Source organism: Brachionichthys hirsutus, chromosome 9 (assembly GCF_040956055.1).
Source record: "Brachionichthys hirsutus isolate HB-005 chromosome 9, CSIRO-AGI_Bhir_v1, whole genome shotgun sequence".
Taxonomy (NCBI): Eukaryota; Metazoa; Chordata; class Actinopteri; order Lophiiformes; family Brachionichthyidae; genus Brachionichthys; species Brachionichthys hirsutus.
Window position 1 is genome coordinate 5095317 of NC_090905.1, and position 16270 is coordinate 5111586.

The window sequence follows — 16270 nt, forward strand, 5'->3', positions numbered from 1 at the left end:
ACACAACAAATTGACGAGGCGTCATGTTGCTTTTACTGTTAGTGCACTGGCACTGTGCAGAATTGATTGTTTCCAGATAATAGAGATGGTGCTGCTGTAGAAACAGTTTAAGGCATTTGGGGAAAGTGTTATATAAAATCATGCAGGTGATGAAGCAGGGGAACTAAAGTTCTCTCTGTTGCATGTCAGTCTTTGCTTAAATAGCTCTGACAGACCAGACTGCTGAACAAGGAGTTCAGGAGTCACTATTCCGATTCTGCCGTGTACCAGAAAGGTCTCGCCGCTGAGTTGGTCAGGAGAGTGGAGACATCTGCTACTTGCTGATTGTCCCCCTGATTCGCATTCTCAACTTGTGTTTAAAGAACACTGCGCTGCTTTCATTTGACATTTGTCCTTTAGTTTTCCTCTAATTTCCAAATGAGGAATCAATTCTGTTTGTTAAGAGCTGCCTTATTGGAGTCAATCAGTTTAGTTCCTCTTTAGTTTACCTTGCTGAGGAATATTTATCCATTGGAACGGATTCATGTTACATTGAGTAATAGCCTCAGTATGCATTCTTCATTAAAATGCTTAGCATTCCCTCCAATACCAAGAAGTCAAGGCCTTTAAAACATCGCTTAACAAAAACATCATGTGCGATACTTAGGCTCTCTACTGGGGCTTGTTGTTGGCAGTTTTAGTATTGAGCAGAAATGTGGTTTGTGTGTGTGTGATGTGTGTGTGTGTGTGTGTGCGTGTGTGCGTGTGTGTGCGTGTGTCCACACTAAAGTCTGAAGTGAAGAATACAAATATCTGCTTTTTTTTGCCGACTAATTAGAAAAGTCAAGCGAAGAGGTCAATAAAATGTCAGCCACTTTTTCCCCGAGCTGGGCACGTATTTATTTGTCCATGTCCATTTTTTTTTTTATTGTTGTATCACCTCTGTGGACTTTTGCTTTGATGCTGCTGCTGGCCCTGGCTGATAACGAAAGCACTCAGCACATGTGTTTCTGCAAAAGCCACAGGAATTCTGATGTGGCTGTTGTATGTAGAGGGAAATGTAATGTAACCGATCAAATTTGATTTAAAGAAAGATTTTTAAGTAAAAAAAAAGAAAGAAACAATCCCAGAAATAAAACAAGTTGGTCTTACTTCAAGGCAACAAGAAAAGTAAATGTTATCACAGTTCATATATATATGAAATCCTGGTTTCAAATCCTCCCACGGGTTCTCTCTGGGTTCTCCGGCTACATTTGGACTTTCCACAATTCAATAACAAGCAACGCAGGCGAGTCAGTGTCTCTAAATATCCCAGAAGTGTGACTGCGAGTGCCGTTGCTTGTTTGCCTATCTATGTGTAGCCCTGTGATGAAGTGGTGACTTGTCTTGGCTGTGCCCTGCCTGTCACTTACAGCAAATGGATGGATGGATTGCCATGTGTTTCTGAGTGTATATGTATGTTTTGAAATGTTTGCTTTGGCTCGCCACCTTTCAAGCCTTGATTCCTTAAAGATGGTGGTTGCTGGCAGGTAACGAGATATTACTAAGTCTAATGGGAACCAGCACGTAGCTGTCCTAGCTGGCTGGGCTTTTATAGTTGTCCCCCCAGTTCAGTATTCAACATTTATGACAAAGCCAAAACACCCATCAAGCGGAGCTTCACTCACCTTTTAAACTGCTATGGAGAGATTCTTGGATCCACATAGAGAAGACTAATGGGGTCATGTGGTTTAGAGTAACCAATAAACCTTTTCCATAGCAGGAAATAGAACCAACTATATTCAGCATGAGCACCTGGCTGCTTCCCACCGGAGCTGAGTCACGGATTTAGAGGACGGATAGGAGGAGTTAGAATTCGCCATTCTCTCCTTTCTGTTTCTATTACCATAAAAAGTCAATTCACAGCACATGTCGACTAATGTCGATAAAAAGCCTTAATCAGGCACTTTCAGCTTGTATCGACGGTGATCTAAAGAGTTGGTCAGCATCAGAGCCATGACAGCCAGGTGCTGAGCACTTGGCCCGGCGTATCCAAACCTCAGCCAAGTGAAAAATGCTTTGCGGAATTTATCCGCATCCTTCTCCCTCGACAAATTATTTTATTGTTCCCACACAGTTGGTTTCCGTTAAGCCTTTCGACTAATGATAGGCCTGTGGCCTGTTGTTACTGTATTCTTCAGCGTAGATGCTCTGACTGGAATGCAATAGAAAGCTACCAAAGCATGGCGTCCAGAGGTATCCAAACAGATGGTCCGCCGAATAGGAGACAGCATATGAAGGGGAAACCTTGATATAGTTATTGCTTTGTAAATGCTGTAAGTACCTCTGGGGCATGACCTCAGTGACTGCATGTCAGACTGGGTAAGCCTGCTTCCTGAAGGAACTACTTCTGTGCAGTCTACCCTCTGTGAACTCCAACCCCCCCCCCACTCCAAAACCTTTAATCACATTATTCAGTGTGTCTCATGTACCCGGATGAGTAGATGTGCTGTGTGTGAGCTGCAGATGGCAGCGATAGGGTGAGACTCACCTCATGTCCGAGCCTCGCACTTTGCCTGACCTGCGCTCGCTTCAGCAGGACTAGGCTGCTAATCTTTAACAAATGCTGGGAGCCTCCATGACCGGGGGCCCTCGCTGAGGGAGCTTAGTCAAAACAGTTCTGTCGCTGCTGAACGCAAAGCTCGGCCGCTGCTTTAATGCAAACATTGATTAGCTAACAAATACCTGCTGCCTGTTCCGTGGAATTACACAGTCCGGCTCATTTTTTTTGCAGAGCTCCATGAAGTGTGACGGGCTGTTTGCCGTGCCGTAGAGGAACGCTCAGGCCTGTTGTGTTACAGCAAAACTGTTTGAAAGCTTTGCTGAATTTCGGGGGGGGGGGGGTCCTTTTGTTTTATATGCTTCATGGTCAGAGTTGAAGGAGAACAATGGGAATAATTGCTTCGCTGCGCTGGAGTAGGTATTTTAAATAAAGGCAAAGCAAAAACACATTGTACAAAAAAAAATGGGCATGTTCTGTCTCTGATGACATTTGATTCAGTGAATTTATGACTCCTAGGGAGTTAGTAGATTGGGGATACAAGCAGCAGCCAGACCAGTGAAGGCTTTAAAAACAAGCAATCAAATCTCGGTCAATTCTGAAACTCTGAGGTCACCAGTGAAGGGCAGCAAGGACTGGCGTGATGATGCTTCTTGTTGTACCTGGTAGCAGCGTTTTGAATCAGTCTGTTTTGCTTTTAAATAAGAGCTTGAATGAATTCAGTGTACAACTCAAAAATCACAAATGGGCTTCTTGCCTCTTTGCAAACATTATTGAATTAGGCTCCCAGACCAGGGAGAGATTAATAACTTATTGCTATTGGAACATTATTGTTATATTATTTATGCACTTTGAGTGACACTGAATAATATATGATGATATTTAGAAAAAGTCTCATGAAGTGATGCACAAGTCTTTGCATATGAACGACATCGTCTAGCAGACCTTTATTTATTTCCACATTTCTGAGAATGCTTTTGACGCACTGGGAACCCCATTTTGATTTGTCACCTTTGCTTTATAATCCCAACCAGATAGTGGCCCAATCAGAAGCTTTATCTACACACTCAGGTAAATGAAAGAAATAAAATGAAGCTCAGCAAGGATATACCATTACCTGCGGGCTCGAAAAGGCTGTAACCAAAGAGCTATTTAATGTATAGCCTCTAAAAACCACAATTCAGCAAAGGTCAACAACCTTGTTAGCCACGTCCTTGATAGCTTCAGCTGTAAATGTAAAGGCACAGCTTACCACGGCAGCCACTTTTACAAGGCCAGGCCTGTCATTTGACATGAAAATATGGCCAATCTAGCCCACTGTAAAGATGCCAGTCTGCTCCAAGCCTCAGGAGCTCTGAGCCATGAAGGAGTCCAAAGCATCAGTGTATGTGCACTGCAGCTTGCCAAGGTACACTCATTTAACAGCACAAAAAGACTTGCACTGAGAAGCCGCATGTTTGTGTTAGAGATGATGTAAAATGGCCAGACTTCATATTTCACATCAAATCTCTCTTTTAAGATGGCTCCTCTCGGCTCTAACGCGCAAGGAAACAAACATTTGCATTTCAAAGTTCGTCAAATGAAAATAAATGAAAAGCAAACCCTTTTACGGATTTGGATACTATATTGGAAAGCAGGTCAGAGTCGAAATGAACATTTTTTTCTTTTACGGCTTGTAAAAGAGCTTCACAATGAATGCCAGGTTATGTAAAAGGATTGACACATCGTACGAGCCAGAGGCCTTCGAGGTTCCTCTTTATTCCACCGTCACAGTCTCGGGCTGAGAGCAGCCAAACATCGCACGGCGCAAACGAAAGGTGATGACGATGGAGGCTTTATTTCTGCTTGTTATCTTCTGATAAGGCTCAGAGAGAGTGAACAGAAAACGTTTCCCATCGTCATGTCGTGTAGCTGGTTTGAAAGGAGCTTTATCCTCAGTGAAAACAAATCCTAGATGACTATTGGTCTGCTGTAATTCCAAGCCCTATCCTTGAGCAGAGTCTTACAAAAGTGGAATACAGACTAAGAACTTGGGGACATCTGGTCTGAAAGAACCAGGAAAAAAAAACACCTCACGAATCAGTTTTATCTGGGATTGTTAAAAAATAAATAAAAAAAGGATTCTGATTGTCATTTCGCTGAAATGATTTCCCCCCCATGGGCCTGGCGGTCGATGTGCTTCGTCCGCTGTTGACAGTTCGCCCCACGTCTGTCAGAAAACACTGAAAAACAAAAACAAAACACCTCTGTATTAAAAGCACTTAATTCAATAATACGCCTCCTTATTTATGGGCTGTTTTCAGATATTTGGATGTGACTGAATGTGCTGAGGCCGATTTACAGTCAAACACTGAAGGGTTCTGACTTGGGTATATCGATGCACTGAGACAGAACCTTCTGACTCATGAAGTGAAGGGACACGGAGAGAGCCAAAGTCGTAATGAAAAGGAATCCTATCCAGCTATTAAACAAGAGAAGGGAAAACACAGGAGGCCTTTAATGCCGGGACATCTAACATGCTTATGCAGTGAGAATATATTTGCTCATAAAGCTCTTTGATGGTGGCCCTGTCCGTTCCAACGCGCAGCACCGCTCTGTGTAAATAACTGTGTATTGACCTCCCACCGCACAAGATTGAATGTGTTTCCATAGGTGCCATTTGGTACCATTCTGGGTTTTTTAACGGGCCCCACTCTGCTCTAGTCCCTGAAACTGTTGGGCGCAGAAGTTACGCCATCGGCGGTTAAACAGTGGGCTTTATCTGAGGTTGTAGAGGGATGAGAGGAGAACTGCAGCCCCCTCCTCCTCCTCCTCCTCCTCACAGCAGCATTATGGAGCTCTTTTTGATGTGCAGTGATATATAATGTCTGGTGGACTGTCCATCTCAAGTTACCTAGAGCGCAGGGTCCCGGTTCTATGTGTGATCCGTGTTTGTGTGCGCGTGGTTGTGAGGGGGCTGGTCTTCCGTCCCAAAGCTCTCGGTGAATGAGGACTCCCCACATAATAAAAGAAGGGTATTGCTGTCTTCCATAGGTATGTGTGGTTTGAAACTCAACACAGGTTGACTCAGTGGGGCCCACATGTATTATATATATATATTTGTTCTGTTTTGTTATATGCCAAATGATCAGCAACAGCAATCTCACCTTTTAGTCTCATCATTTACATTTTTTTTTTATGTTTCCAGTTAAATAATGCCGTTGATTAATCTTCCTCATTTCAAGATAACAGCTTGAAGTTTCATTAACTGGTGAAGTTTTGTCACCTATTCACCAAATTGCAGCCCCATCATCAGATAATGATTTCACAACAATAGAGTTACAGCAACGTCACGTCGCTTGTGTGCTTTGCCCCGTGAGTAAGAAAAACATTTGTTTTGGGGGTACTTAGAAGGATTTCCTTTGTGCTTTGCATAGATCGGTTTACTTTTTCTCTGCAGTTGTAAAAGAGTTTGGAGGCTGTTCATGTGACACAACATCTATAATCATATCAAAATAAAAAGGGGTAATAAAAATAATAATTACCAACTTTTTTCCAAATGTTAAAAAAATAAATAAACTACTCATCCATTTCTCTCCCACTGTAGCCTGTAACCCACTCAAATATACCACATTGATTACTTGTGTACTTGAACAGAGGTCATGTAAATCTCTTGCCAAAATGTATAGTGGATAGTTCTGGTCTAAACAAAAAGACGGCGTCTCTCAGATGGGCCTGCACGGATCTGCTACATGGACATGCTCGTGTTCTGCGGTCGAGCTCAGCCACTATCAATCACGAGGAATTTCCTCCCATCTGTGCGCAATCGAATTCTCTCACAGATTTGGGATTGCTTTGGAAATTTCCCTCACAAGCTCCTCTGAAGAGAATTAATCTGCCGCATGCGTGGGATGACTCAGGCTAACAATCTATCCAAATAACTTTGATGTTTACTTTTCATTTCCTATTGCACCACCATGACTTTAACAGTTTCTGTTTCATGTAGAGATATACTGTATTTCTAATGATGGATGGTCATTCCTTAGCTTTTGATTAAGTGTCATCATCAAAAATGTGAATTTGTCCCCCATCTGTCAGTCAATACTTTAGACTTTTAACGCTTCCGGAGCATATTGCAGGTGGGTTAGGGTTCTTATGTTCCTCGCCCACCGGCGAGCTGCTGAATGTTTCATTCTCTTACATACATTATCCAGCTCCTTTGCTACGATCAGGGCCGCATTCAGCTTTGGTGAGCCATTATTTGGGCTTGTTGTTGGACAACACTTCTATTTAAAAGCATACCAGTCGCACCTTTAACACGTTCTCTGAGTTCTTTGGACCTGCAGCGTTATTAACTACCACCTCCCAAAACAGAGCAGCCTCTTGTCTGGCTTTGAAGCCCCTCCTGATCCCATGCTGGGCTCTCCGTACCGTTGGCCTGCTCTGGCTCTGGAGTTGTGCTTTCACCAGCCCTATAAAGGTGTTTGTCACGACGCCAGACGTCCCTTCATGTCTGCCAGCCAAGTGCATCAAGTCTTGTCAGTCTGCTGGTCTATCATGTCGGTCCTCGGGCCTCGCTGATGTTTTGTGCCTTTAGAATTATGTGGCTTTTCAGTTAAATTATTGGATGTGGTTTAGCTTAGCGCTCCTTGTAAAACTTGTGATTGTCTGTGATTAATCCTGGCAACGTAGAGATTTGCGGGCAAATTCATGTTATGATTGTCACTGCCAGGATAGCATTGTGGCTACCAGCGGCTTTAAAATGATTTGTCGAATGTGCACATTTTTTGTTATATTAGCCACGTTTGAAAGCAGTTTGTCTTTAAAGATAAAGAATGTGCTTATTTTTATAACATTCAATCATTGCTGTGGTATTTTTTTATGCCAATTTCCCTGAGGTCAGTGTGCAAAACTTTTCTTAGAGTAAAAGCATTTTCCTTGTATTTTCTGATGACTCACCACGAGTTTCTGTATGCATTTTTTTTGTTTCATAACATGGTTATTGTTTCTCATTTTAATTACACTTCCTGTTTCAGTTGGTCCTGCTGTTTTAGCTCTCGTAAAAAAAACAAACACATAATCGGACAACTATTTAAAGGTGTGCTTGCACAGCTATTTAAAATAACAAATGTAACTACCGTAACAACTATATTATATTATACTATATTATATTGTATCAGACTGAGTTTTATGTAAAATTGTTCAAATTATCTACTTATTATGTTCACTCTGCTACAACTAGTAGTAGAAAGAAAGTGGATACACAATGTAATATGAATAAAGAGCACCACAAAATACAACAATCAATCACCAAATCAAATTGACATGGTTTCAAACAGTACAGAAAATTACAACCTTCATGACGTTTGGAGGATTTAATGCAAATTTGTTGGACAAATAAACCGGCTATTTAATGTAGGTCTGTTAAGCATTAAATACGTGATGTATTTAAAACACAAAGTCTCGTTCTACTCCATGGATCCATCAGACATCAGTAGGATCATACAGAAATGGGAACGTGATTTGGGTGGGCAATACATTGAAGATGACTGGAATGAAGCAATAGCCTCTGCCAAATCCACATTTATTTGTAATCGAATGAGAGAAACCCAGTTTAAGATAATTCATAGATCCCATATAACACCATATCTCCTTAATAAGATGGATAAGCAGACCTCCCCTCTTTGTATTAAATGTAAACGGTCGGTGGGGACATACATTCACTGTTTCTGGGACTGTCGTCTAATTTCAAGGTTTTGGAGCAATGTAGCCCAGGAACTGAGTAGGATTTTTCCTGTTAGGGTTACAAAGGATTCAGGACTTTTCATTTTAGGCTTGCCTTCAAAAACCTTATCCCTGAGCAGATTTGATTTCAGACTCTGTGACAAGCTGCTGTTTCTGGCTAGGAGATGCGTTCTGAAACAGTGGATAAGTGACAAACCTCCCACTGTTACACAATGGTACCAAGAAGCGTACAAAGTTCTGCCCTTAGAAAGGCTTACTGCACGTATGAAAGGGGATGATGGCCTCTTCGAGAGAACGTGGTCAGCCTTTTTGATGTACTTGCCCCCGTCCCTTCGGGACACAGTAAATAAGGGGAGATATGCGCTAAACTGGAGTGTTCCCGTGATCTAATGTCATCATCTACCTCAGAACTTATTGTTTTTGTTTCCTGGTGACTTGATTTAATTTACTGTGCATGTTATTATTTTTGTTGTATTTATTTCAGTTATTTCTATATTTTAATTCTTAACTTTGTTAGATTTTCTCCTTTTTTTTTTTTTCTTTCTCTCTTTTCTCTTAGAGCGAAACGAGTGGGCGGTGCGGGGTTACAGGGTTGGGTTTTTGAGTGACGATGGTATGGAGTTATATGTAGCAACTTTATTTTGGATGGTGGTGTATATTTCTTTGTATTTTGATATATTTGATTACAGAGTGCTTGTTATTGTTTATGTTCTGTAACAAAAATTCAATAAAATCTATGTACAAAAAAAAAAAAAAAACACAAAGTCTCAAACAAAACAGCACAACTTTGTCAAATTGGATCAAATTAAAGCAAGTTTTGTTGTCATGGATGCAAAACTCATATTGACTCGCATTACAGACCATTGTGAACTTTGAAATTCAAACATAATAGTATACAGCCTCTGCCAGATTGGAGGCTGAACCATCTGTATCTCGAGGGCTATACTTCAGCTTGTCTCTCCGTGGTGTGGATCGCCCCTCGCACCCCCTGTTCATAGATTTGTTCTCATGCTGGGTAGCCTGGCGGGCGCCACCAGTGGCAAAGCGCTACCACCAGGTGGTGACATGTACAAGTGCAAGTTTTAATTATGATAATCAAGGTGGACAGGCCAGCAGAGAAAATTATTAGCTGTGAAGATTGGTAGGAGGTTTGGAGACAATCAGGAGTGACAATAGCCATGCAGGACGGCGTGCAGGACGGCATGCAGGACGGCCTGCAGGACGCCATGCTTTGTTTTAGTTTGGTGTGAGTCAGTCGTTTTAGTGTAAACATTTGTACAAGTGGGAATGTAAGATAGAGGTGTGTGTGTGTGTGTGTGTGTGTGGCACACACTTTTGGCTTCCCCTGGTGTTTGGAGAAGTGGTTTGTCCCTTGGTCCTGGAATGGGGCAAATGAATGGAGCTGAGGACGGGAGAGTTTGTTGGGTGCCAAGTGTAAGCGATTTGTTTGTGTTCACAACCAAAGTGAGCGCCACTCCATTTGAAATGCCAAGGTGTTACGAGGATGCCGGCTTCCCGCAACATGTGCTCTCTTCTCTGAAAGGCAGGAGAGCTAATCGTTTCACGACCGTTGAAATCACCACTTTAAACTTTGTAGCCACTTAGCATGAACACCCAATCAGGGGTGGGGGTGGGGGTGGGGGATGATCAGAGCGGATCCCCAGTTAGGAATTCTTCCATTTTACTGCTCTTTTGGACTTAAAGATGTTTTTGTGCTGTGCCCATGCATGAGTTCCTCTGCTTCATTTTGCATTCAGCTTTTCTGCAGGTGATTCCATGACCTGGCTGACCATGAGAAAACAGGAAGGGACCAAGATAACGAGCTGAGAGAAGCTAAAATTTAGCCAGAACAAATTGATTTTATCCTCGTGAAAGTTTGCATGTCTGCTGGCGCTCGTAATCCTGCTACGAAAACACCACATTTTTGCGCTTCAACAGTAATTTATTCGAGTTTTCCCTCCTTCCTTTAGACACCTGCTTTGAGAGACGCTTTCCTCGTAGACGTTGTTATTTTTCATTTACTTGTGCCCTCGGGTTTTTCAATCATGCAACCATTACTAAGTAAACAAATAAGTTCCGGGCCTATGATGCAGACACAAATATAGACATGAGTTATGAGATTCAGAGAGGCCGGGGAAGGCTTTGGACCCTAATGCACAACATCTGCACTGGACAAGAGGCACAGCAACCGCATCCCTCCACAAACCCCTCCTTCCTGCTGTCGCATGCACACCTGTTGAAAGGGGGGGGGATGCAGACAGGAATAAAATTATCATTATTAACTGTTTAAGTGCTGAGTGATATGATTTATGGAGCCCAAGTGGGGCCAGTTGAGGTGTCAAGTTGGATTTCCAGAAGCATCTGTCTTGCGGTTGTGGCAGCTTGTTGTGCCTAGGGGTCGCATGTTTGCATCACACTTCTGACATCCCCTTTTCCATTTCTAACCCCCTTTCACACACACACACACACACTGACCTTCTCCTGTTTTAACTATGGTACACCTCTGATCGCTCCCCTTTCCTCTCTCCTTAAACCATCTATCCATCTGCACATCTGCTTTTCATTGAGGCCAGCATGTCTCTGAGGACTTGAACGCATTAAACGCTGGCATGAGCACAGTCTCACTCTGGCACTTAACACAACGCTTAGGTGACTTAAAAGGGAGAGGCGAGAATTATAGAAAATGAAGTGTCACCAAAATAAAAAATCACCCCAGATTACCACCAATTACACTTAATAATGCTGTCCGGCCCATCTGCTGATCAGATGGAGGACTGGATTTATCTGATACCAAGAACAGTGAGGAGGAGATTCATTGAGCGAGACAGCGACATAGACTCTCAACAATTTGATGGCGTGGTTTGATCTTTTCGGTACTCGATAGACTGGAATGCTTTGCATGGTAATGAAGTCTGCGTATCTTGGAATAATCGCTTTGTTGCTTGAGAGGAGCGGCGTTCTGCTAGATTGGAGACATGTGTCTGCTCTGCTTTATTAGTCCTTTAATTGTCACTGAAGACAGGAGAGTTTTTCGCTGTTTTTCGATGACTCTGATCATCAAACCCTTGAGGCATCCTGAATAGGTGTACAATTACAATGCACTCTTAACTCGCCACGATGATCCCCGACGTGAAATTCGTCCAGCATGTGAATCGTGTAGTCAGTGACCGCAACCTTCCACCAACAAGCGAGCCTTCCCCCTCATTATTGAGTCGGCGTTCATTAACTGCCTCAGCCTATTGTTTTATTTCTCTGCCTCCATGGTCACAGTGGCCGCATTAATCAGCAGAGGAAGGATTAGAAAGCACTTTCCACTCGCGATCACGATGCATCTGAGTTTCTTGGCCCTGCGCGCTGGGCTCCCAAAGGATTTTGACAAGAAGGAAGAATGACAAATGGATTACATCAGAACAGGCGTGTCGCAGAATAATTGAAACCTTGCTTCCCTCCACAATCTCAGCCAAAAAAAGTAATCATACATTTCCCAAAACAACTTCTCAAATAGCCATATTTATCCTTTTATAATTGCAATCTTCTTGGGCTGCATGAGTTTTTCCGATTTGGGTGAAATGGAGCATGCACACTGGCACACTGCACTTTAAATCTTTCTCCTCTGTACCTGAGAAAGCTCCTCAGTTTACCGTCATCCCGTCAGTGATGCTCACTGAAAGGACAGTGCTCCTTTAATGATACAGTTGAGGAGAGGAGGCAGGGTAACTCTATAGTTACCACGTGATGACATTTATGGAACGGAAGAGACCACTTTAGATGTAACCACGTTATTAGGCATAATGTTATCTACGGGCACCGTTTCTCACACACAGCTTTTTGTCTTTATCAGGGTGTTGTAGTAAGAGGCGGGAAACAAAGGAGTCCTTATTTGTTCCTTTTCGTGCTCTGTTGGCAATGCTAATATCAGTGGCTGTTTATAAGCATGAGCCAGCACATCTGTACATGTTCTCCATAATGAACACAGCATTTGCCGCTGGTGCTATTGGTCCTGGAATACTGGTTTCATTCTGTCTTCTCTTCGCTGTGCCTGCCTCCCTGATTCTACACCCGTGAAGTGTCAGTCCTCATTTGGTCTTAGTTTGCATGCGAACAAAGAACATTTCCTGCTACTTTCAGTATTTCTTATCAGTGTATCCCTAAGGTGAGACAGTGAATGCATTTCCATCCATATTAATCACTTGCAGCAGAGATTTGTTTCTTCAATCCTGCAGGGTTTACATCCATGCCTATTTGAAAGTCTTCTTTCCATTGCTACGCTTCTTTGCTCATTGCTGTAAGTCTGAGACTGATGCCAGCAACCTCAGGGATGTGCGTGATATGAAATAATCATGGAGCCAATGTTAAAACTGTATCCTTCCATAGTGTAAGGAGCGATCAAACCACACATGTTACCTTGAAATCTGTTTAGTTTTGTCAGTGGATTACACAGAGAGATATTTTTCTTAAACGTTCTCCAGGAGAAAACTTTATAACAAAGAAATATTCATTCATTTATTATTCATCTTCTTGAAGATGAGATGATCAGAAATTGTCTTCAGCTGCAAATCCGAATCCGGTTAATGGGTGTCGTTGGAACCTATCCCAGCTGACATTGGGCGGGTCTTGAGTTATTCACAGGAACCACAGATGGACAGACAAACATTCACTCTCACAGTCATACCTACGGTTAGTTTAGAATCTCCAATTCACCTACGTTGCATATTTTTTTGGTGGTGGGAAGAAGCCGGAAAAACCCAGAGAGGATGCACGCAGACACGGGGAGAACGAACGACCTTCTTGCTGTGAGGCAGCAGTGCTACCCACTGCATCACCATGCTGCTGCAACAAAGGATTATGTTAGCTATAATGAACTCACAGCTGTTGACCCCGTAGACCACCCATAAACTGCACAAGCATGGGCATCTCTCTATCATAAGTGTTAAAGACAAAAGCGAATGAAATATTGAGTAAAGTAGTGGGATAAAATGTCACTTTAAATTATTATGCATTTTAATTTTACAAGTTTTAAAACCTGCAATTGTATATTTTTATTTTGGTTTCTCTCTCTCTCTCTCTTCTTCTCCCCTCCTGTCACCGCTGCTGGATGGTCTTGCATTTCACCCCAGTCCCCAGATGCTTTCTCTGGCTTCCACCTCCTGATCAAACTAGGCTATAACACACAATGAATGTTCAACGCTGAATTACCGCATGGCACATTCAATATGAACGGAATTTACTGCTGGGTCTCATCCAAGGCACCATATGTTGAGGAGCCTGTTCCACCAACCCGAGCGTGACGGATTCCGTTAACGTAGCGAGGCTTTAAATCAGCTCCAGCCTTCAGTGGCGGGATCAAGACGTTTAACACTCATTTAACACTCGGACTATAATCTCCTGGAGACACTCGAACGGTGTCTCTAGGATGCAGATATATGTCCATTTGAGCTTTCGCAACACAGTGCAACATTTTTTCCAGGCTTTTTCCTATCCCATTGGAAGCACATGTTTATATTGGAATCAGTAAATTTAAGCTATTTGTAACGAGTTTCAGTCAGACCTGTTAATGACTCCACCGCAAATTGCCATGCAAATGGGAAGATGCAACGCATAAGATAGACAACTAGTAGGGGTGTGGTTTGGGCTAGTGCCCACGGGCAGTGGCAGCGTCCTCCGACTGTGGCCCTTTGACGAATGTCTCCCCTCTGCCTCGCTTCCATGCTTCCAGGTCCTCATATGCAGTAATTACAGTATAAAATGAATCTAAAGTTACAAAAACATTCAAGTACCTAACGATAAAACAATAAGACAAGTGTGTGAATGAATAAAAACTCAAAACAGATCCAGACGGAACATGAATGACATTGAATTGATGATTTAATTCACTCAGTGGTGTCAACAGTGTTTTAGAAAGTTTGGGCACAGAAACCTAAGATACACAGAGGAGCAGAATGATGAATGGCATCTGGGGGATTCAGGGTACAGACATGCGTGTAAATCACAAGTGCAGAGAGAAAATCAGCAACATGACAGTAATGTGGCAGGAAAAAAGGCACACAATGGAATTACAAGCCATTATAGGTTGTTTCCTGTGGTGGCTCCAGACCTAGTTTTGAAATTCTGCAATGCTTCTTGTCATTCTTGCGGCCTGGTACTGCTGCACTCGAGTTGAACAGCGTGGCGCTCATGCGTACGGATAGAGGAGGGTACCACCACCGACACTCGGGTCCATCTGATATCTGCCTTTTAATCAGAACCATATTTGAGACATGTTTTTCTAGAAATTCTTTTTTCAGTCTGAACCCAAGCAGGCATAGAAATTAAGGGTAAATTTGTCAAAAAACTGGAAACGTTACTATTTTAATCTGGAACCGTTCGATCATAGAATAAGTAGTACAATGAATCAGCGAGCGTTTGGTTCCAGAAGGGATTCTACAGGCGCCGTACCAGAAATTGGTGCCAAAATTCCGTTTCAATGGCTAGCTCTAATACCAGGTGTAGAGTTTTTATTTTTTATTTTATTCTAACCAAGTCCAGCACAGCTTCCATTGAATAATTTTGGCAGCGACGACTCTTTCAACTGACATTTCCAAGAAAATCAAGCCGGAAAACATTGGTTGTATTATCAGTCTGTTTTAGTAAAACAGTTTGCAGACACACAAATCAGTGTTCTGGGATCATCTCTGTCTTCCGTCTGTCCCTATGCAACCAATTTACATGGGAGACTTTTCCGGGCAAGCGTCCATTCTTTATTTTTCAGTGGTTGGAAGCTCTTTGTCTCGTAGGGTTACACTTACAGCACTGCCTGCTGTGGGTTTACAATGGCGGTGACTATACATTCATGTGGATGTATGAGAAAGAGAGCATGTGCATCCAGTCAAGGCCTAGACTGCCAGTTCACCAAGGGCTTGCTTTAATTTAGTTGTTTTTGCTTTTGCGTGCATGAATATGGACACTCGAGGCTTAATTAAACGATCGCTGATGATGTTAGTCATTTCCATCCTGACTCATGTCACTTCTGGCCATCCTGTCTGAATTATTCCTGACTTGAGGCAGGGAAACACTTTACATCACTGGGCCTAAAAACTTTCATCCAGAAACAGTACATGGAGCTTAAAAAAAAGGAATAAAATAAAAAAAGATCCAATAAACAGAAAAAAATGTTATTGCTTAAAAACAGGCCAGGGCTGAACTACATTTTGTCTTCTGTTAACAGCTTTGAGTGAAACCAGCCGATGTTCCTCAGGTCCTCTGCTGATGTTGGGCTGTTTACGTTGCTCACTTGTCCTTTTATTCACGTCTTTGTCTTTCTGATGTGATCCATGCAAAATAATTGCAGAGGAGACTATTGATGCGTCAGCTGCTGGGGGATGTGTATGTAAAGATGGTTATAAACTTCTCTTTTTTGCTCTTGTCCTTTCTTCCTCAATGTCTTCTCCTTGTTTCTTCTTTCACTGCTCAAGCTCCATCTCATCCTTGTTAGAGTTGTGTCTGCAACTCAAATATTTAGTTTTGCAATTTTCATTTTCAGTTAATTTTACACTATCCCTCTCAATCCTTAACAGTACCTTTTTACCACATACATACATTTTGGTCAAATTCATAATTTATTTGCAGATATTCATCAGAGAATAACAAAGAAACACTCATTTTTTTATGTCAACCAATTCCTGGATGCAAGTAAAGCATTAAATCGCGAAACAAGCTTTTTAAATGAGAGGCAGATTAGCTTCAAGAATGTAACGAAAGGCCAATTATTTGAAATTATTCACTTTATTTGCAAAGTTTCCCAAAATGGGTAGAGTTTTAGGTAAAATTAAATGATTATAAAATGACAAAGAATAAATTATTGAGGTCACCATCCTCCCAACTGATGCCAGACGTAAAGGGACAGTCTGATGCCAGACGTAAAGGGACAGTCTGATGCCAGACGTAAAGGGACAGTCTGAGTGGTCACACTTACCGGCTGGACCGTCCTGGAATATTATTGTGTGTTACTGTATCTTATTTTTCCAGGATGCATGCATCACCATTTGGAAT

At 42.3% G+C, this 16270-nt stretch overlaps 1 protein-coding gene across 1 annotated transcript in view; it reads left to right on the forward strand.

Annotated features, from left to right (window-relative positions):
* The window catches only part of LOC137899474 (zinc finger protein GLIS1), a 60730-nt gene that overhangs the window by 7793 nt on the left and 36667 nt on the right, over positions 1-16270 (forward strand). The window lies entirely within an intron of this gene.